Below are 22173 nucleotides of genomic sequence, written 5' to 3' on the forward strand. Positions count from 1 at the left end.
GTTTAGTTAATATAAAACCCATTAATAGCCCATAGTCTAATTTCCACAAGTGTAGTTCTTTTGTCCAAACCCCAATTATGGTACAAAGCCCAATTACCCAATTTTAGTAATTAGCCCAACATCATGATTACTTCGGATTAAATAAGCATAATAATAACTTAGCTACGAGACATTAATGTAAAAAGGTTGAACATAACTTACAATGATTAAAAATAGCGTAGCATTACACGGACAGAATTTCGACTTACACCCTTACAACATTCGCTAACATACCCTTATTATTAGAATTATAATTAAAATTAAAATATAAATTATAAATATATATATATATATATATATATATATATATATATATATATATATATATATATATATATATATATATATATATATATATATATATATATATATATATATATATATATATTTTACGTATGAATGAGGAGAAGAAAAAGATTATGAAAAATGCTCAGAATTCGGTTGGCTTTATAGGCAGTTTCTCATTTTGGGGGTCCGCGACTCGCGGCCAATTTTGCCTTCAAACTCCGCGAGTCGCGGAGTTTGAAATTACAGCTCAGATACTTTGGAGTCTTTCTTGCCGACGGATTTATAAATATATATAATATATTAAATAATTATAAGAATTATTTAAATATTATATTATATTTATGTGCATAGTTGATTTGTAATTTTTAGTCCGTTGCGTCGAGCGTTGAGAGTTGACTCTGGTCCCGGTTCCGGATTTTCGAACGTCCTTGCGTACAATTTAATATCTTGTACTTTGCGTTTTGAATCTTGTACTCTTGTAATTTCGAGACGTTTCTTATCAATAATTGGAACCTCTTTGATTGTCTTTTGTACTTTTGAGCTTTTTGGTCGTTTGCGTCTTCAATTCGTCGAATCTGTCTTTTGTCTTCACCTTTTATTATTTAAACGAATCTCACTTGTAAATAGAACAATTGCAACTAAAAGCTTGTCTTTCTTGAGGAATAATGCTATGAAATATATGTTCGTTTTTAGCATTATCAATACCGTACGATCACTAAGCAACAAGCTAAGTTAACAACCAATATAAGTTCACCAACGACGATGTGAACAACGCCAAAAAGCTACACTCGGAGGGTTAGCTACATCACAACAATACAACAATATATATAACAAAGCGTAAACCGCCCAAGGTTAATCCCTTAACCCGAATACCGAAAACCAAATACCAAAATGAAGATTGGCCGAACTACACGAGCCTTAGTAAATCCGCATCCACACAAGACTACTATCTTCAATACCATAATCAACATCGAGGTTGGCGAACTACATGAGCCTTAGTGAATCCGAAACCACATGAGATCACTACCTCAATAAGATGACCGAACTACACGCGTCACCGTGAATTCGAACTGCACGAGACTCACTTCCGATAAGATGACCGAACTACATGTGTCATCGTGAATCCGCATCCACACGTGATCCACTTCTCCAATCACAACCCACATCAATCGGGGTATTCCAATCCACAACACAATATAAACCCTTCGCCATTAGGGTTATATAATCCACGTCACAAGCATATGTGATAACGTACACACAAAGTGTGCACCTCGCCAAAGGTGGTCAACCAAAACGCACAACCGTGCCAATTGGACCTATACACAAGTCCATCAAACCCACCTATATGTGAAGTGAGCTCTAAGACCGAGAACCACTCCACCCGGCCCGCACCCATCCTAGACATACATATGCACATAGGACATTAACACTCACCTTGTCGCCTTGATTAATGCCACCGAATAATCCGCAACTCACCGATGGAATGTACCTATTCCATTTATCACATAACAAACAACATGATTAGGGAGGATTTACAAACCAACCCAAATTGACAACTAGTGCAAACTCGACCCAAATGCACCTCCAAGCACAAACCGCGCTCAAACTAACCAATAATCACTAACACTAGTGACAATGGTCCTAATAAGCTAATTAAACCCGAACACAAGCGTTAAACACTTGTCTTGCCCAATTTGACACCAAAACCCTAATTTTGACCCATTTCAAAATTTCTCAACCAAACACACCCAAATGAGTTCCAACACTTCCATAATCACTAATCATAGTGATTACACTCAATTTAAAGCCCTGAACAAATCAAAATCATCAACCAACCCAAAATCCACCTTCATCACTAATAAACTCGAATCCTAGTTATTATCTTCCATTAATAACTAGTGGGGTTCCATGTATGAACATACAATCAAAAGCCCTAAATTTGAATGATGAACACAAAAATGAATTTTGGAGTTAGAGCTTACCGCTAGTATCACCTTGTAGCTAAGAACGAGGAGAACAAACTTGTCTCTTACGCTTTTGATCAAAACTCGCTTCTTGCTTTCCAAAAATCCATTTGAATCAATTTGGGGTTTGAAGTTTTTGAGAGGAAAATAGAAAGAAAAGGAAAAAAGAAATAAAAGAAAAAGATGAGTGGATGGTATTTAAGATCCCAAATTTGACACATACGTGAAATGACCAAAATGCCCTTGAATATCCTTTAAAATTGCAAATCTGGTACCAGCTCGCCCAGAATATCGTGCCGCAGCCTTAATCGATGCGCTGCGACCTATAACGTATTCTGGTGGTTTCCTTAACATGCCTCCTGGAATTGTAATCAGCTGAATGCCGCACCGCGGCCCTTTCTGTCGCGCTGCGACCCAAGGCATGGTCTGGTGCCTTCCTTACCGTGCCTCCTGATCCTGATTTGTTTGTAATGTCGCGCCGCGACCCATACCTCCGCGCCGCAACCTTTAACTTGGTCTGATCACTTTTCGCATACAAGAACTTTAACACACGAACATGTCTCAATTCCTTTATGCACCTATCGTACATACGCGATACACCTGTAAATCATGTACGGAGAAAAACGGGGTGTTACATAAATTAATATTCATATCTCATTAAAACAGGGGTGGATTACATACAAGGATAATTGGTGTAATTGTTAACAAAGTAATAAAACCTTGGATTATACGCAGTCGATAACCTGGTGTAATCATTAAACAAAGTATTAAAACCTTGTTACAGTTCGAATCCCTAATTAGTTGGAATATTTGACTTCGGGAATAAGGTTAATTTGACGAGCATTTTATAATTATGATCGATGGACTATTATGGACAAAAACCAGATAGGTATCAAATAAACCAGGATAAAGGACAATTAACCCTGGTAATAAATTAAAATCAACACGTCGAACATCATGATTACGGAAGTTTAAATAAGCATAATATTTTTATTTCATATTTCATCGTACCTTTATTTACTGTCATTTTAATTACTGCAATTTACTTTATCGCAATTTAAATTCTGTCATTTATATTATCGTCATTTATCTTTACGCTTTATTTAAAATCGACAAACCGGTCATTAAACGGTAAAAAATCCCCCCCCCTTTTTTATAATAATAATAATATTACAAATATAGTCTTAAAAATATAGCGGTAAACTCAGCTAGCTCCCTGTGGAACAAACCAGACTTACTAAAAACTACACTACTCTACGATTAGGTACACTGCCTATAAGTGTTGTAGCAAGGTTTAGGTATATCCCATCTATATAAATAAAATAAAAAACTTGTGTAAATTATATCGTATTTAGTAATAAAAATATAACTATTTCGTATACGCTGCTGCACACATCAAGTTTTTGGCGTCGCAGCCGGGGAAACTTAACGCCGAAGCGAAACGCTATAAAAATTTTTTTTATTAAGTTTTAATTTCTTTTTGTAAAAATACGTTTTAAATATAAAAATATAAAAATAAAAATAAAATATATATATATTTTTAAGAGTTTGTTTAAAATTATAAAGTATTTTTTTTTTTGGTTTTAAATTTAAGTTTTATTTATATAAATATTTTATTTAAATTAAAAATAGAAAAAAATATAAATATAAATAAGTATTCGGGCCTGGTACTGTAGCAGCCCAAGACCTGGCCTGGTATCAGAGGCCATGCGATCGCATGGCCCAGCCACATAAAACTCATGCGATCGCATGAGGCTGTCTGACAGGTCTGATCCCAGCAATCATTACGCCGTAGGGTTTTATTATTAATTATATTTATTAATTAACCCTAATTAGGTTTTAATTAATTAATTAGTTTTTAAATTTAGTTTTAATTTATATTTAGTAATATTAAGTTTTAATATTATTATTAATTATATAAATTAATCCTTTTATAAAATAAATATAAAAATAATATTTTTATAAAAATAAGTAATTTTATCACTTTTTATATCTTTTTATATTTCGTATCTTTTTAATCGTTTATTCGTAAATTGTATATTTATCGTTCGTAATTAGTTTAAGCTATAGTTTTTGCCGTAGTTATTTTTATTTCTAGACTTTTAGGCCTTGCCGTAAAATCCCTTAAGTGCTTTTTCTTTAGACTAAGATTTAGGTGCTTTAGAATTTTGCGACGCCGTTTTAAATTTTAGTGCCTATTAAGTTATTGTCGTTTTGGATATAGAATTCCTTTTAAGCTTTAATACCTTTAGACATAAGTTTTAAATTTTAGTTTTTAGACTTTTAAGTTTCGACGCTACATTTTATTATTTTTTTCGACGCTTAATTTTTCGACCTTTTATTTTTCGACGTTTTTCGACGCGCTCTTTTTCTTTCTTATTTCTCGACGCTCTAGTTTTTAGGACATAGAATTTTCTATTTCTTCTCTAAAATTTTAAAACGAAAAAATTATTTTAAGCGGTTAAATTGATAGACATCCAAAATTTTCTGGTTCGTAGTAATAGTTGGATTTGTTAGTGGCGAGTTGTGGGCTTCCGATTTAAAGGGTCCTGGCTACCTGCTGCATCTATTGGCTATTCGAAACGTGGGCAAAATCAGAAAAGTCTATTAATTTGATAACTTATATAATTTTTATTTTTTTAAACTAATAGGATATTCAGTGAATGCACCGAGCAAAACGTTCACCACCTTTCATACGTTCACCACCTGTAACTCGATCAAGACATCTAGCCAATATTGTCGCCGTTGATTTTTCTTTAGAATCGTCATCCAGTCGACTAAGTACTCAAATTCAAATTTTCGATAATCCATTTTTTGAACCCGACCCCACAATTGAGAATCCGGAGGATATTCAAGGACAATTCAGAGATCCTGAACCACTAATCATTCCTCCGGAACCACAAATTACTCATCCAGAGACTGTCAAGGAAGAAACCATTAAATCAGAATCCTCTAGTGATTCAGATTCAACAATTCAATTATGGAAGTAACGGAACCTCTAAGTATGGAAGACCGAATGAGAGCCACACGCACGGGCCAAGGTCACGCCATTATTAATGTGCCAGATTATGAAATCAAAGGACAAATCCTACACATGGTAACTAATCAGTGCCAATATAGTGGTACGCCGAAGGAAGATCCAAACGAACATCTTCGAACCTTTAATAGGATCTGTACTCTATTTAAAATCCGAGAAGTTGAGGATGAACAGATCTATCTCATGTTGTTTCCCTGGACTTTAAAGGGAGAAGCCAAAGATTAGTTAGAATCGTTACCTGAAGGGGCGATAGATACATGGGATGTCTTAGTTGAAAATTTTCTTAAACAATTCTTTCCGGCATCTAAAGCCGTGAGACTTCAAGGAGAAATTGTTACGTTCACACAAAAGCCAAATGAAACTCTATATGAGGCGTGGACAAGATTTGGAAAATTGTTAAGAGGATATCCGCAACATGGTTTAGACACTTATCAGATAGTATAAATATTCTACCAAGGATGCGACATTGCTACACGAAAAGACATCGACATAGCAGCTGGTGGTTCCATTATGAAGAAAACCGCAACCGAAGCTCACAAAATTATTGATAACACAGCCTCCCACTCACATGAGTGGCACCAAGAAAAAGATATCTTTCGTTCATCTAAAGCGGCTAGAGCCGATTCTAGCCATGACTTTGATTCCGTTTTCGCAAAAATAGATGCTTTCGAGAGACGAATGGAAAAGATGACTAAAGATATTCACGCAATACGAATCAGTTGTGAGCAATGCGGTGGACCACACTTAACGAAAATTGTCACATTGAGCAAACGATGGAACAACGTGAGAATGTTTCCTACATGAACCAAAGGCCGAAAAATAATTATCAAAATAATTATCAACCGCCAAGGCCAAACTTCAATCGAAATCAAAACATTCTTTACAATCCAAATGGACCCAACAATAACTCTTACAACCAACAAGGTCTGAATAACCAACCAACTCAAAACAACACTTTCAATCAACAAAGACCTGGCTTGTATAAACCACCACAACAAACAGAAGAGAAAAAGTCAAATCTGGAAGAAATGATGGCAAAGTTAATGGAATCTCAAACACAATTTATTTCATCTCAAACCCAAACAAATCAGAGGTTTGATCAGTCATTAAGAACTCAACAAGCTTCCATTTTAAACCTAGAAAAACACATAGGTACTCTTGCTAGCATGATGAGTGAGAGGGAACAAGGAAAGCTACCAAGTAATACTGAAGTAAATCCTCAGAATGAGAATGTTAATATGGTGTCAACAAATTCTGAAAAACCAGCTCCAGAAGAAGGGAAGGTTTTTGATGTGAGTGACAATGAAGAAGTTACAACACCACCACCACCCGAGTATGTAAAGCCAGTGGTGGCACCATACAGACCACCCATCCCGTTTCCAAAAAAAGGAGTTGAGTATGAGCAAGTAATAGGTAATAAAGTTTGTGATACCTCTGGAAAGAAGAAGAAGAATATGAAAGTGCAAGAAACAAAAACCGTAAAGATAAACCCGGTGAAGACAGTTCCACCAAAACTTCCACCTAGATTGGGTGATCCGGGTGAATTTATTGTTCCTTGTCTACTTAGTAATTGTGTCATGTATGATGCACTAGCAGATTTAGGTGTGAGTGTGAGTGTTATGCCTCTTTCATTATATAACAGATTAGGAGTAGGTGAGTTAAGTTCAACAGAGATGAGTGTCCGACTCTTTGATCAAACCATTAGGCACCCAGTTGGAATTGCTGACAACCTACCCGTTCAAGTGGGTAATTTAACCTTTTTAGTCGAATTCATTGTCATTGACATAGAAGAGGACTCAAATATTCCTCTAATTTTAGGTCGACCATTCTTAGCATCCACCAGGGTGTTATTTGATGTAAGAAAAGGTAGAATGACACTTAGTAATGATGAAAAATCGATCACCTTTGTGAGTCGAAAGTCTAAATCTCCACTAACCAAAACCGTTGAACCAACAAAAACGATTGGTAAGAAGCATATTGTTTTACCAACTCCAACGGTAGTGCTTAACAATAATAAAACGCCTAAGTGTGGGGAAGATGAAGTAACACCTAATGATGACCTAATAACAAAGAACCCCGTTGTTGATACGAAATTAAATGATCCCGTTATTAATAGTTCAATGAAGAAACTTATTAAACGGATTCGCGATGCCAGAACCAAGGGGAACTTTAGGTTATGTAACCGATTAGTATCCAATCTATCGCCTAAAGAAAAGGCAAAAGTAGTTGAATTTGTGGATATTACACAGGAATCCGACCAATGACTTAAAGCAAAAGTCACAGATATGCATGTTGATTATGGTCCAAGAGAAATTGACGATGAAGTTAATCACAATTTCGACACCACAGCTACCTAAGTGTGGGGAGATTCAAATGTTCTAAAAAGAAAATGCTGTCTAGAGTTAGTAGTTCTGTTCTCGTGTAGTTCCGAGAATGGAATCCGATTGGTCTTTTCCACTAGCAGACACTAAAGAACTAGTTTTCTCCCCCCATTCTGAATTTTTGTTTTGTAGGTTTTATATTAAATTAATACGCATTTTTAAATTTAATTTTTGTGTGATTTTAAAAAAAACAAAAATTACTTTATTTCATTAAATTTAAAAAATGATTTCTAAAATTCATCGTAAGTTGAAGACTAGGTCATGGAACCGAAATTGCTTTACCCGAGGGTGGGGCGAAAAATTTTGTTATCATTATTTTTAATTTTATTGATCTAAAGTATACCAAAAAAATAAAAATAAAAAAAAACCCAAAAATCTTTGCTTTTAAAACAATCGCTTTAAAAACGTCAAATTTTAAATTTTGTCGAGGGACGGACTAGGTAAACATACCGAAACTACCTAAAGTAAAAGGAAACAAAATTTTAAAAAAATTATTCATTTAAATTGTTTTAATAAATAAAGATTATATATATATATATATATATATATATATATATATATATATATATATATATATATATATATATATATATATATATGTTTGTAGTTTATCTTATATACAAAACAGGGTAAAGCAACGCACTTTCAAAGACTGGCATTAAGTTCAGCAAAAGCTACTAATTTTGACGACAAGACGCAAAATATCAAATGTGATATAAAATAATATGTTTGCAAACTCGGTATTTTTAATCACTTTTCTACACTAATCACCCTCATGAATTTATAATTATAGTCTGATTTCATGCAAATTAGGGCATTGCATGATCTCAAGTATGGGGAAGGGTTATAAATTCTCTCTGGTTTACACTTAGTTTAATTGTCAAATGTTGTGAAAATTTGAAAATTTTTGAATAAAATGAATTCAAAATCATGTTTATACATATTTATGAACGATAAAACTAGGTGTTAATGCCGAAATTATTGTTACCTCGGAGAGAACATAAATGGAGAAACAACCTAAAACACTTGAATTCATTTAAAATGGAATAGAAGAGAATAAAAAGGCAAAGAAAAGAATAAATAAAAGCTAAGTGTGGGAAGAATTTACCAATTTCTTTAAAACATATATCACATATTTGGTACAGATTATTGCAGGTGCTTTTGCTTTGGACTAAACTAATCAGTTTTACCGATTTATTGTAATACCTTTGAATGAAAAGATGGATCTACACGATGAGTCAATTCCATCATTAAAAGGAAGTAAAGTGTTCCGAAAAGACACGCGCTTCTTGATTTAGGTCAAGAAGTTGTCGTCCAGACCAGCTGTAGGTTGACGAAAAATCTAGAAAAGTCATCTCTAAAATCAGCAGGAAATCCACGGACCTCAGCATCAAATAGGGTCGCCAAGTGGTCAGACTTATCCTAACCATGAGAGGATCTGTCTCGTAAAATGGGGAGGGCGCCGTGTAAATTAGCTTGATAAGACTAATGAATCAAACTCCCAGAAAGGATAATCTCCTTAAAAGTTTAAAAATCAGCTTTTAAGCCTGATATTACTCAATCCTTGAGATTGACTTTAAATATTGAGAATTACAAACTCATGGAATTCAATGATATCTAAACTCGAGCTTGAACGAAAAAATATCTTGATCAAATTACAAACCGATTTGTTTTCTAAAACCCATTTTCAATGCGTTCATTACCATTGAACGTAAAATCCTAAGAATTCACCTGGAATTCATTAGGTCACCTGAACCAATTCGGGTGTCAACCGTAAGAACGGTGGTTGCATAGCATGGTCGAAGACAGGACCTTGTGCCAGTCCGAAAAACTATAGGGTGATCTTTACTATTGCTCCTACAAAGGATAGTAATTGCATCCGACACGTTTTAGACCATGAACATCTGCATGTCATTAGACATTACCTTAACAGTTGCTTGTTCAACGCTTTCCTTTATAACCGGACGGTAGTTTACCGAAAGGTAATATACGGAGCAAGTATACTGGACGTGTGCTTTCCTAATACAAGGTTAGCAAGTGGGTGACACAAAACCGCAAGTTTTGAGCTATAATTTTAAAATCTGAAACCCACAAAACCCACAAAAATATTTTGCAAACACCGGTGAAGGGTTATTCCGGAAAACTTATCTAGGGTAAAAGCTAGAATAAATTTTCAGAAGATCAAATGTTTTCATAAAGATCCAATTTCCTTAAAGGATCTAAATTTTTAATAGTCATGTGGGACTGTAAACCACATCGTTACTATCATTGTTTATACCGCTGTATCAAAATCACTGATGTATAAAGTGTGAAAATAAAAATGTGATTCGAGTGAAGTGTGATTTAATTTCAAATTCTGTATTGCTTGAGGATAAGCAACGTTCAAGTGTGAGGATATTTGATAATGCTAAAAAGGAACATATTATTAGTATCAATATCCTTCCAATATGTAAAGCTTTTAGTTGCAATTGTTCTATTTTTTATGTAATATTCGTTTAAATAAATAAGTGCGAAGACAAAAGAAGAAAACGATGATTTGAAGAAGCAAATGACCAAAGCTCAAATGTACAAGATATAATTCAAGTGGTTCAATTTATTGATGAGAAACGTCTCAAAATTACAAGAGTACGAGTCGCAAAATGCAAAGTACAGGATATTAAATTATACGAAAGGACGTTCGAAAAACCGGAACCGGGACCTGAGCCAACTATCAACGCGCGACGAAACGGAGCTAAAATTACAAGTCAACTATGCACAAGAATATAATATAATATTTAAATAATTATATAAATTATTTATATATTATATATTATATTAAATAACGTCGACAAACTAGCAAACAAAAAATATGTGAGCTGGATCTGATGGCCATGTGATCGCATGGAAAATAGGCATAAAACCCATGCGAGTGCATAAGCCCATGCGAGTGCATGATATTTGCACTAAAATCTCATGCGATTGCATGAGTTACTGTAGCAGGCCACATCCTATAAATTCACCAGTTTTCTGCGAGTTTTAATATATCTTTTTCTATTTTCTTTCTCTTATCTCTCAATTTATATTTATATTTATATTTTAATTATAATTTTAATTTAAATTAATAATAATAAGGTTATGGTAGCAAATGTTGTAAGTTTGTAAGTCGAAACTCTGTCCGTGTAACGCTACGCGATTAATCACCACTGTAAGCTATGTTCTTCCTTTTTAAATTAAAGTCTCGTAACTAAGTTATTATTATGCTTATTTGAGCCAAAGTAATCATGATGTTAGACTAAATATTAAGACGGGGTTATTAGATTTTGTACCATAATTAAGGTTTGGACAAAAGACCGACACTTGTGGACATTGGACTATTGACTATTAATAGATAGGGGGTATTGTCTAATCGAATGACAACTCATTAGAATCTATCGAACTTATCTTCAAATTAGTTAATCTAATAATTATTAAAATGATTATGTATGTTCTATTTAGTGACGTTTATACGACATCTTTTACGATCATTTAATTAATTATTTGGGTTGGGTAATTGATTATTCATTCTAATCAAGTGGGTAAATTAATATTCATACCTCATTAAAATAGGGGTGGATTACATACGAGGATAATTGGTGTAATTGTTAACAAAGTAATAAAATCTTGGATTATACGCAGTCGATAACCTGGTGTAATCATTAAACAAAGTATTAAAACCTTGTTACAGTTCGAATCCCTAATTAGTTGGAATATTTGACTTCGGGAATAAGGTTAATTTGACGAGCATTTTATAATTATGATCGATAGACTATTATGGACAAAAACTAGATAGGTATCAAATAAACCAGAACAAAGGACAATTAACCCGGGTAATAAATTAAAATCAACACGTCGAACATCATGATTACGGAAGTTTAAATAAGCATAATATTTTTATTTCATATTTCATCGTACCTTTATTTACTGTCATTTTAATTACTGCAATTTACTTTATCGCAATTTAAATTCTGTCATTTATATTATCGTCATTTATCTTTACGCTTCATTTAAAATCGACAAACCGGTCATTAAACGGTAAACCCCCCTCCCTTTATAATAATAATAATATTACAAATATAGTTTTAAAAATATAGCGTTAAACTCAGCTAGCTCCCTGTGGAACGAACCGGACTTACTAAAAACTACACTACTCTACGATTAGGTACACTGCCTATAAGTGTTGTAGCAAGGTTTAGGTATATCCCATCTATATAAATAAAATAAAAAACTTGTGTAAATTATATCGTATTTAGTAGTAAAAATATAACTATTTCGTATACGCCGCTGCACACATCAATCATCATGTTTCATTAGAACTTCAGCATGACTTACTGTAATATTATCACGTTGGCCAAGTGTCATTATATATATACTAACTCATGCTTCAATTCTTAACACTTCTCCAGAATACATTCATAACTTATACTTAGGTTTATACATAAGTTTCCAATATAATGGAATACAGAAAGCACGAAGAGGTAGATAATTTCGAACAAGAATATTTATGAAAATATCCTCAGAAATATCGAAGATATTTATGATGAGATTTTGGAATTTCAAAGTTCGAAGGTTGATAAAGAAAAATTTTTCGCAAGATTTTAACATGACTTCGAAGCAAGATATTCTCTAAAGATTTCATCAGATCCAGAATTACCTGGATTCTTTGAATATAGGGTTTGGTCCTTGTATTTGTCCTTGTTCTCCTTCATGGTTTGCTCGATGCGTTTTTCAGTACTAAATTTCCTATCGAGCGTTCCTCACACTTCATTCTTTATCATCAAACTTTTGGCCATTTAGACCATCTACTATTTTGCTGTTTCCTCTGCATTTAATGCTACCATATATGAATCATCGGTTATCAATCCAAGATGTTTTCAAGAGAATTATGTTTTTAGATGATTAAACGCTGATTTCTGGTCATTGGTATGGCAATTCTCGTTACAAGGTGCGGATGAGTTCATGATACGACTTCAATAGATAAATATAGTGATTTGTCGGAAAGATTTAAGCCAAGGAGCAACGAGGTTGCTGGTACGTCTGCCGGTGATGTGGTGGGATATAAAAGGTTTTCTGATAACACTAAAAGAGCACGAATATATATCAAGGTTATAATAAGGTTGTTTCGAATGAAAAGTCGAAGTTGACTTGCTGGAGCTGTGACAAAATTGGCTAATTTGAAAAGGGATTGCAAAGTTATTTTTGATAATAACAATGCCAATGGAGCTAGCACATATACGTGTTAAACATTTACTCAGGTTCCGAGGGTTTCCAGGTGCATAATTATATGCATCAATCTTTTCTTCCGTAAATGAAGTTCGGTTGATTCATCCTCTCGATTGAGGTTTTTTTAAGAATTATGAAAGGTTTGAACGTAGATTGTAATTGTTAAGATACAAACGAGGTTTAAGACGAAATCAAGTGGCAGACTTGAAGAATTGTTTAGTTTCATATGTTATAATCGATATTTTAATTCATTTTAATTGTCCAATGTTTTCTTCATTATGCCACTTGTTGGATTCTGATAAGTCAAAATCCAAATATCAAATCGAATAAAAATGATTATTCAGTGGTGAACGGATTCGTATATCTGTGGATGTAAGTAGGATAGTAAATGACTGTTGAATCGAAATTGAAGAATGTACAGTGTAATATATTTATGTGAAGTCTAAACATTTCTAGGGTATTACCTACCTGTTAAAATATTCTCATCATTAATAATTTGTACAGAAGAATTTTTAATTACGATCTTTATGAAAATATACTTACATATATATTTTCTTCAGATGTAATCATGGATTTAATGAGTTAATATAATATTAAACTCATTTGAATTACCGTTAGAACTAGATTACATAATCTCTAAAACTTTAGAAACTGCATAATCTCCATGTCGAGCGAAGATAATCGATGTAGAACGATGTGTAGAACGATGATAAAGTAGATAGAAGGATACATAGAATGATGATTATACTCTAGGTACAGAATAAGAGGTTGAGGCATGTGATGTTGAAAATTGGGTTATTGGTGGTACTGTTGGTGTCGGTGATGTTGCTGAAGTTGGTAAGTTTTGCACCATATTCTCCAAATTGATCACTCGAGCGTGAAGTTCGTTGACTTCTTCTATCACACCGGAATGATTGTCGGTTGGGACAAACGGATGAATAAGGTTTAGAATTGAAGTTATTATGTAATCGTTGCGAGATATTCTGGGAGTGAGAGTGAAAATGGTGTTTCGGATTGGTTCGTTGGTAAATGCTCCAGGTTCTTCGCCAAGAGAGCAATTTGGTTGATGGAAGGGATCGCCTTCTTCTCATCTCCATTGATTAAGTCGACTACGAACTCAACCCCAATTCATCCAGAATTGATGATGGCTGATTGATTGATCCATTCCGGTTATACTGCCTTTGGAGTTCGAGTGGAAATCCATATCGGAATAGCTGTCGGAATACGAGGAACTTGAACTGATTGTAGAATTCATCTTACACGGTTAGATAAAAGATTTTCGATATGAAATGATTCTCTTATATCGGATGATATTCTAATTACATAGAATATCCGTATATATAACAAAAGATTTCGTAGATTACGGAGGAATTTACGGAATATGTCAGGCAAAGTTTTACAGTAACAGATACGCTAAGATATGAGTTTTGTCTATACACTAATCATGCAGTCAATACAGTAAGATGTGTCTAGACTAAGAATAATAAGCAGGTAATTTCCTAAGGATGATAAGCAGGTACTTTTCGACACGAAATGATAAGCAAAACTTTTGACATGCAGACATGGTCGAAGTCCAGACTCACTAATGCATCTAAACAACTATCAGTTAGACACACTAATGCAAGACCTGGTTCGCTAAGACCACCGCTCTGATACCAACTTTAACATTAGGGACGCATCCCACTCAGTGCCTTCCCAGCTAGCCGCCTGGTGACCGCTAGGTGTACCTCAGACACTGAATTTACAGCCCTGCCTCTCCGCAAAGCCAACCATAATCGGACCGCTAGGAGTAAGAGCTAATGCTTTATCACAGGTAACACTGTGAGAACCCCCTCTACGATTAAGCCGATTAAACAGCTTAAACCAGCTCTGATACCAACTGAAAAGACCCGTTCATATTGATGTGTTATAGAGGGTGTGTATGAAACGGCTATCAGTTTTATATTTATTTACTACAGGAAATCACCTAAATTAAACTAAAACACAAAAGGCAACTATACCTATCGTGTAATAATATAGCTAAGGTAAAGTCCGGGAGGTCGATCCGTGGACACTATTATTGGTGTCTTACTAGGTCAAATTAGTTAATTTAGTAGTTAAACTAGATATAATAATTATAGGTAACTTTGGGGGGATTTACCGTTTAATGACCGGTTTGTCGATTTTATATTTTAAGCGTACAGATAAATGACGATAATTAAAGTGCGTAAAATAAATAACAATATTAAAATGACAATAAATAAAATTGCGAGTAAATGAAAGTACGATGAGAAATACAATAAAAGAATTATGCTTATTTAAACTTCCGCAATCATGATGTTTGACGTTTTGATTTTAATTTATTATGCTGGGTTAATTGTCCTTTGTCCTGGATTTATTTGATACCTATCTGGTTTTTGCCATAATAGTTCATCGGTCATAATTATAAAATGATCGTCAAATTAACCTTATACCCGAAGTTAAATATTCCAACTAATTGGGGATTCGAACTGTAACAAGGTCTTAATACTTTGTTAATAATTACACCAGGTTATCGACTGTGTGTAATCCAAGGTCTTAATACTTTGTTAACAATTACACCAATTACCCTTGTATGTAATCCACCCTTGTTTTAATTAGTCCATGATTATTAATTTTCCCACTTGGCCAGAATGAATAATAAATTACCCAACCCAATTGATTAATTAAATGATTGTAAAAGATGTCGTATAAATGTCACTAAATAGGACATGCATAATCATTTAATAATTATTAGATTAACTAATTTGAAGATAGGTTCGACAGACTCCAAAGAGTTGTCATTCGATTAGATAATACCCCCCATCTATTAATGGTCCATGGTCCAATGTCCATAAGTGTCAGTCTTTTATCCATACCCTAATTATGGTACAAAATCCAATAACCCAATCTTTAATATTTAGTCCAAGATCATGATTACTTCGGCTCAAATAAGCATAATAATAACTTAGTTACGAGACATTAATTTAAAAAGGAAGAACATAGCTTACAGTGGTGAATAATAGCGTAGCGTTACACGGACAGAGTTCCGCCTTTAAAACCCGTAAAACATTTCTTACAATAACTCAGTTATTATAAAACTTAAATTAAAATTATAATTATAAATATATATAAATTACATATATAGAGAAAGAAGATTGGAAAAAGGCGTGTCTTTCTTCATTCTCCGTAGTCTCGTTTATAGGCAAATGTTGATTTGAAATTTTCACTTATGACCCCTTAACTATGCTCAATTAACAACTTTTTATTATTTATTATTATTCTTATTATGAATTATTTAAATATTATATTATATTCTTGTGCATAGTTGACTTGTACTTTCAGCTCCGTTGCGTCGAGCGTTGAAAGTTGGTTCATGTCTTGGTTCCGGATTTTCGAACGCCTTTTTGTATAATTTAATATCTTGTACTTTGCTTTTTGCGGCTTGTACGTTTGTAATTTTTAGACGTTTTTCATCAATATATTGAACCACTTGGATTGTATCTTGTACATTTGAGCTTTTTGGTCGTTTGCGTCTTCAAATCGTCGAATCTGCCTTTTGTCTTCACCTTTTATTATTTAAACGATAATTACTTGAAATTAGAACAATTGCAACTAAAATCTTGTCTTTCTTGAGGGATAATGCTATGAAATATGTGTTCGTTTTTAGCATTATCAATATTCCCACACTTGAGCGTTGCTTGTCCTCAAGCAATATAGTCTTGAAATAAAAACATACTTGAATCACTTCTTTATTCTTCACACTTTGTACATCAGTGATTTCAATACGCCAGTTATGAACAATGATAGTAACGATGTGGTTTACAGTCTCACATGACTATAAAAATTTAGATCCGTTAGGAAATTGGATCTTTATGAAAACATTTGATCTTTTGAAAATTCAATCTAGTTTTTATCCTAGATAAGTTTTCCGGAATAACCCTTCACCGGTGTTGCAAAATGTTTTTGTGGGTTTCGGATTTTCAAATTTTAGCTCAAAACTTTACGGTTTTGTGTCACCCACTTGCTAACCTTGTATTAGGAAAGCAACACGTCCAGTTTACTTGTCCCGTATATTACCTTTCAGTAAACTACCGTCCGGTTGTAAAGGAAAGCGATGAACAAGAAACTGTTAAGGCAATGTCTAATGACATGCATTTGTTCATGGTCTAAAATGTGTCGGATGCAATTACTATCCTTTGTAGGAGCAATAGTAAAGATCATCCTATAATTTTTCTGGTCTGGCACAAGGTCCTGTCTTTGACGATGCTATGCAACCACCGTTCTTACGGTTGACACCCGATTTGGTTCAGGTGACCAAATAAATTCCAGGTGAATTTCTAGGATTTTACGTTCAATGGTAATGAACGCATTGAAAATAGGTTTTCAGAAAACAAATCGGTTTGTAATTTGATCAAAATATTTTCTCGTTCAAGTTCGAGTTTAGATATCATCAAATTTCATGAGTTTGTAATTCTCAATCTTTAAAGTCAATCTCAAGGATTGAGTAATATCAGGCTTAAAAGCTGATTTTTAATCTTTAAGGAGATTATCCTTACTGAGGGTCTGATTCATTAGTCTTATCAAGCTAATTTGCACGGCGCCCTCCCCATTTTACGAGATAGATCCTCTCATGGTTAGGATAAGTCTGACCACTTGGCGACCGTGTTTGATGCTGAGGTCCGTGGATTTCCTGCTGATTTTAGAGATGACTTTTCTAGATTTTTCGTCAACCTACAACTGGTCTGGACGACAACTTCTTGACCTAAATCAAGAAGCGCGTGTCTTTTTCGGAAGACTTTACTTCCTTTTAATGATGGAATTGATTCATCGTGTAGATCCATCTTTCTTTCGAATATATTACAGTAAATCGGGTAAAACTGATTAGTTTTGTCCAAAACAAAAGTACCTGCAATAAGCTTGTACAGATATGTGATATATGTTTTAAAGAACTTGGTGAATTCTTCCCACACTCAGCTTTTATTTATTTCTTTCTTTGCCTTTTATTCCCCACTATTCCATTTTAAATGAATTCAAGCGTTTTGGTTTGTTTCTCAATTTATGTCCTTTCCAAGGTAACAATAATTTTGGTAGTATCACCTAGTTTTATCGTTCATAAATATGTATAAACATGAATTTTGAATTCATTTAGTTGAAAATTTTTCAAATTTTCACAAAATTTGGCAATTAAACCAAGTGTAAACCTGAGAGAATTTATAACCCTTCCCCACACTTGAGATCTTGCAATGCCCTCATTTGCAAGAAATCAGTAAAAATTTAAATTCATGAGGGTGATTAGTGTAGAAAAATGATTAAAATTACCGAGTTTGCAAACATATTGTTGTTATTTCACATTTGATATTTTGCGTCTTGTCATCAAAATTAGTAGCTTTTGCTGAACTTAATGACAGTCTTTGAAAGTGCGTTGTTTTACCCTGTTTTGTACATAAGATAAACTACAAACATATATACATATTTTTGAAGTTTGGTATATTACCCCACTTTCAAAATTTATAAAATCTAATATTTTTTTTGGCATACTTTAAATCAATAAAATTAAAAATAATGATAACAAAATTTGTCATCCCGCCCTCGGGTAAAGCAATTTTGGTTCAATGACCTAGTGTTTAACTCACGACGAATTTTAGAAATCATTTTTTTAAACTTAATTAAATAAAGTAAATTTTTGTTTTTAAAATCACACAAAACTTAAATTTAAAAAGCATATTAATTTCATATAAAACCTACAAAAAAAAAAAATTCAGAATGGGGGGAGAAAACTAGTTCTTTAGTGTCTGCTAGTGGAAAAGACCAATCGGATTCCATTCTCGGAACTACACAAGAACAGAACAACTAACTCTAGACAACATTTTCTTTTTAGAACATTTTGAATCTCCTCACACTTAGGTAGCTGTGGTGTCAAAATTATGATTAACTTCATCGTCAATTTTTCTTGGACCATAATCAACTTGCATATCTGTGACTTTTGCTTTAAGCCATTGGTCGAATTCTTGTGTAATGTCCACAAATTCAACTAATTTTGCCTTTTCTTTAGGTGACAGATTGGATACTAACCGGTTACATAACTTAAAGTTCCCCTTGGTTCTAGCATCGTGAATTCGTTTAATAAGTTTCTTCGTTGAACTATTAATAATGAGATCATTTAATTTTGTATCAACAACGGGGTTCTTTGTTATCAGGTCATCATTAGGTGTTACTTCATTTTCCCCACACTTAGGCGTTTTATTATTGTTGAGCACTACCATTGGAGTTGGTAAAACAACATGGTTCTTACCAATCATTTTTGCTGGTTCAAGGGTTTTGATTGGTGGAGATTTAGACTTTTGAATCATAAAGGTGATCGATTTCTCATCATTACTAAGTGTAATCCTACCCTTTCTTACATCAAATAACGCCCCGGTGGACGCTAAGAATGGTCGACCTAAAATTAGAGGAATGTTTGGGTCCTCTTCTATGTCAATGACAAAGAATTCGACTAGAAAGGTTAAATTACCTACTTGAACGGGTAGGTTGTCAGCAATTCCAAGTGGGTGCTTAATGGTTTGATCAAGGAGTTGAACACTCATATCCGTTGCACTTAACTCACCTACTCCTAATCTCTTATATAATGAAAGAGGCATAACACTCACACTTGCACCTAAATCTGCTAGTACATCATACATGACACAGTCACTTAGTAGACAAGGAACAATAAATTCACCCGGATCACCTACCCTAGGTGGAGGTTTTGGTGGAACTGTCTTCACCGGGTTTACTTCTACGGTTTTTGTTTCTTGCACTTTCTTATTCTTCTTCTTCTTCTTTTTTCCAAAGGTAAACTTTATTACCTATCACTTGCTCATACTTAACTCCTTTTCTTGGAAACGGGATGGGTGTTTTGTATGGTGCCACCACTGGCTTTACATACTCAGGTGGTGGTGGTGTTATAACTTCTTCATTGTTACTCACATCTAAAACTTTCCCATCTTCTGGTGTTGGTTTTTCAGAATTTGTTGATACCATGTTAACATTTTCATTCCGAGGATTTACTTCATTATTACTCGGTAGCTTTCCTTGTTCCCTTTCACTCATCAATCTAACAAGAGTACCTACTTATTTTTCTAGATTCAAAATGGAAGCTTGTTGAGTTCTAAATGACTGATCAAACCTCTCATTCGTTTGGGTTTGAGTTTCAATAAATTGTGTTTGAGATTCAACTAGCTTAAATACCACTTCTTCCAGATTTGACTTTTTCTCTTCGAATTGTTGTGGTGGTTTATACAAGCCAGGTCTTTGTTGATTGAAAGTGTTGTTTTGAGTTGGTTGGTTATTCGGACCTTGTTAGTTGTTTGAGTTATTATTGGGTCCATTTGGATTGTAAAGAATGGTTTGATTTCGATTGAAGTTTGGCCTTAGCGGTTGATAATTATTTTGATAATTATTTCCCGGCCTTTGGTTCATGTAGGAAACATTCTCTCGTTGTTCCATCGTTTGCTCAACATTACAATCTTTCGTTAAGTGTGGTCCACCGCATTGCTCACAACTGATTCGTATTGCGTGAATATCTTTAGTCATCTTTTCCATTCATCTCTCGAAAGCATCTATTTTTGCGGAAACAAAATCAAAGTTATGGCTAGAATCGGCTCTAGCCGCTTTAGATGAATGAAAAATATCTTTTTCCTGATGCCACTCATGAGAGTGGGATGCTGTGTTATTAATGATCTTGTGAGCTTCGGTTGCGGTTTTCTTCATAATGGAACCACCAGCTGCTGTGTCGATGTCTTTTCGTGTGGCGATGTCGATGCCTTTATAGAAAATTTGCACTATTTGAAAAGTATCTAAACCGTGTTGAGGACATCCTCTCAACATCCTTCCAAATCTTGTCCATGCCTCATATAACGTTTCATTTGGCTTTTGCACGAACGTAACAATTTCTCCTTGAAGTCTCATAGCTTTAGATGCATGAAAGAATTGCTTAAGAAATTTTTCAACTAAAACATCCCATGTATCAATCGCCCCTTCAGGTAACGATTCTAACCAATCTTTAGCTTCTCCCTTTAAAGTCCAGGGAAATAACATGAGATAGATCTGTTCATCCTCAACTTCTCTGATTTTAAATAGAGTACAGATCCTATTAAAAGTTCGAAGATGTTCGTTTGGATCTTCCTTCGGCGTACCACTATATTGGCACTGATTAGTTACCATGTGTAGAATTTGTCCTTTGATTTCATAATCTGGCGCATTAATGTCTGGCTTAATAATGGCGTGACCTTGGCCCGTGCGTGTGGCTCTCATTCGGTCTTCCATACTTTAAGGTTTCGTTACTTCCATAATTGAATTTGTTGAATCCGAATCACTAGAAGATTCTGATTTAACTATTTGTGGTTCAGGAGGAATGATTAGTGGTTCAGGATCTTGGAATTGTCCTTGAATATCCTCCGGATTCTCAGTTGTGAGATTGGGTTCAAAAAATGGATTATCGAAAATTTGAGTTGGAGTACTTGGTCGACTAGATGACAATTCTAAAGAAAAATCAACGGCGACAATATTGGATAGATGTCTTGATCGAGTTACAGGTGGTGAACGTATGAAAGGTGGTGAACGTTTTGCTCGGTGCATTCACTGAATATCCTTTTAGTTATAAAAGATAAAAATTATATAAGTTATCAAATTAATAGACTTTTCTGCTTTTGCCCACGTTTCGAATAGCCAATAGATGCAGCTGGGAGCCAGAACCCTTTAAATCGGAAACTCACAACTCAGCCACTAACAAATTTAACTATTACTACGAAGCAGAAAATTAGGATGTCTATCAATTCAACCACTTAAAATAATTTTTCGTTTGAAATTTTAGAGAAGAAAGAGATAATTCTATGTCCTAAAAACTAGAGCGTCGAGAAATAAGAAAGAAAAAGATTGCGTCGAAAAACGTCGAAAAATAAAAGGTCGAAAAATAAAAATAAGAAAGTAGCGCGTCGAAACTTAAAAGAGATTTTAAACGAAAAACGGCAATTACTTAAAATGATACTAAAATTTTAACACGGCGTCGCAAAATTTTAAGCCACCTAAATCTTAGTCTAAAGAAAAAGCACTTAAGGGATTTTACGGCAAAGCCTAAAAATCTAAAAGTATAAAAATAACTATGGTAAAACTAAACTTAATATTAAAAGTTGTAACTAAAGTCTAAAAATCTAAAGGTAATAAAACTTAAAATAAATATATATATTTT

The 22173-nt window shown here is 34.0% G+C and overlaps 1 non-coding gene across 1 annotated transcript; it reads left to right on the forward strand.

Annotated features, from left to right (window-relative positions):
• The first annotated feature begins 20784 nt into the window (after positions 1 to 20784).
• LOC139874032 (small nucleolar RNA R71) lies at positions 20785 to 20891 on the forward strand. The gene has a single exon (XR_011767736.1). It is a non-coding gene; the product is annotated as a small nucleolar RNA R71 (small nucleolar RNA).
• Positions 20892 to 22173: the final 1282 nt, after the last annotated feature.

This window comes from Rutidosis leptorrhynchoides, chromosome 10, assembly GCF_046630445.1.
Source record: "Rutidosis leptorrhynchoides isolate AG116_Rl617_1_P2 chromosome 10, CSIRO_AGI_Rlap_v1, whole genome shotgun sequence".
Lineage (NCBI taxonomy): Eukaryota > Viridiplantae > Streptophyta > Magnoliopsida > Asterales > Asteraceae > Rutidosis > Rutidosis leptorrhynchoides.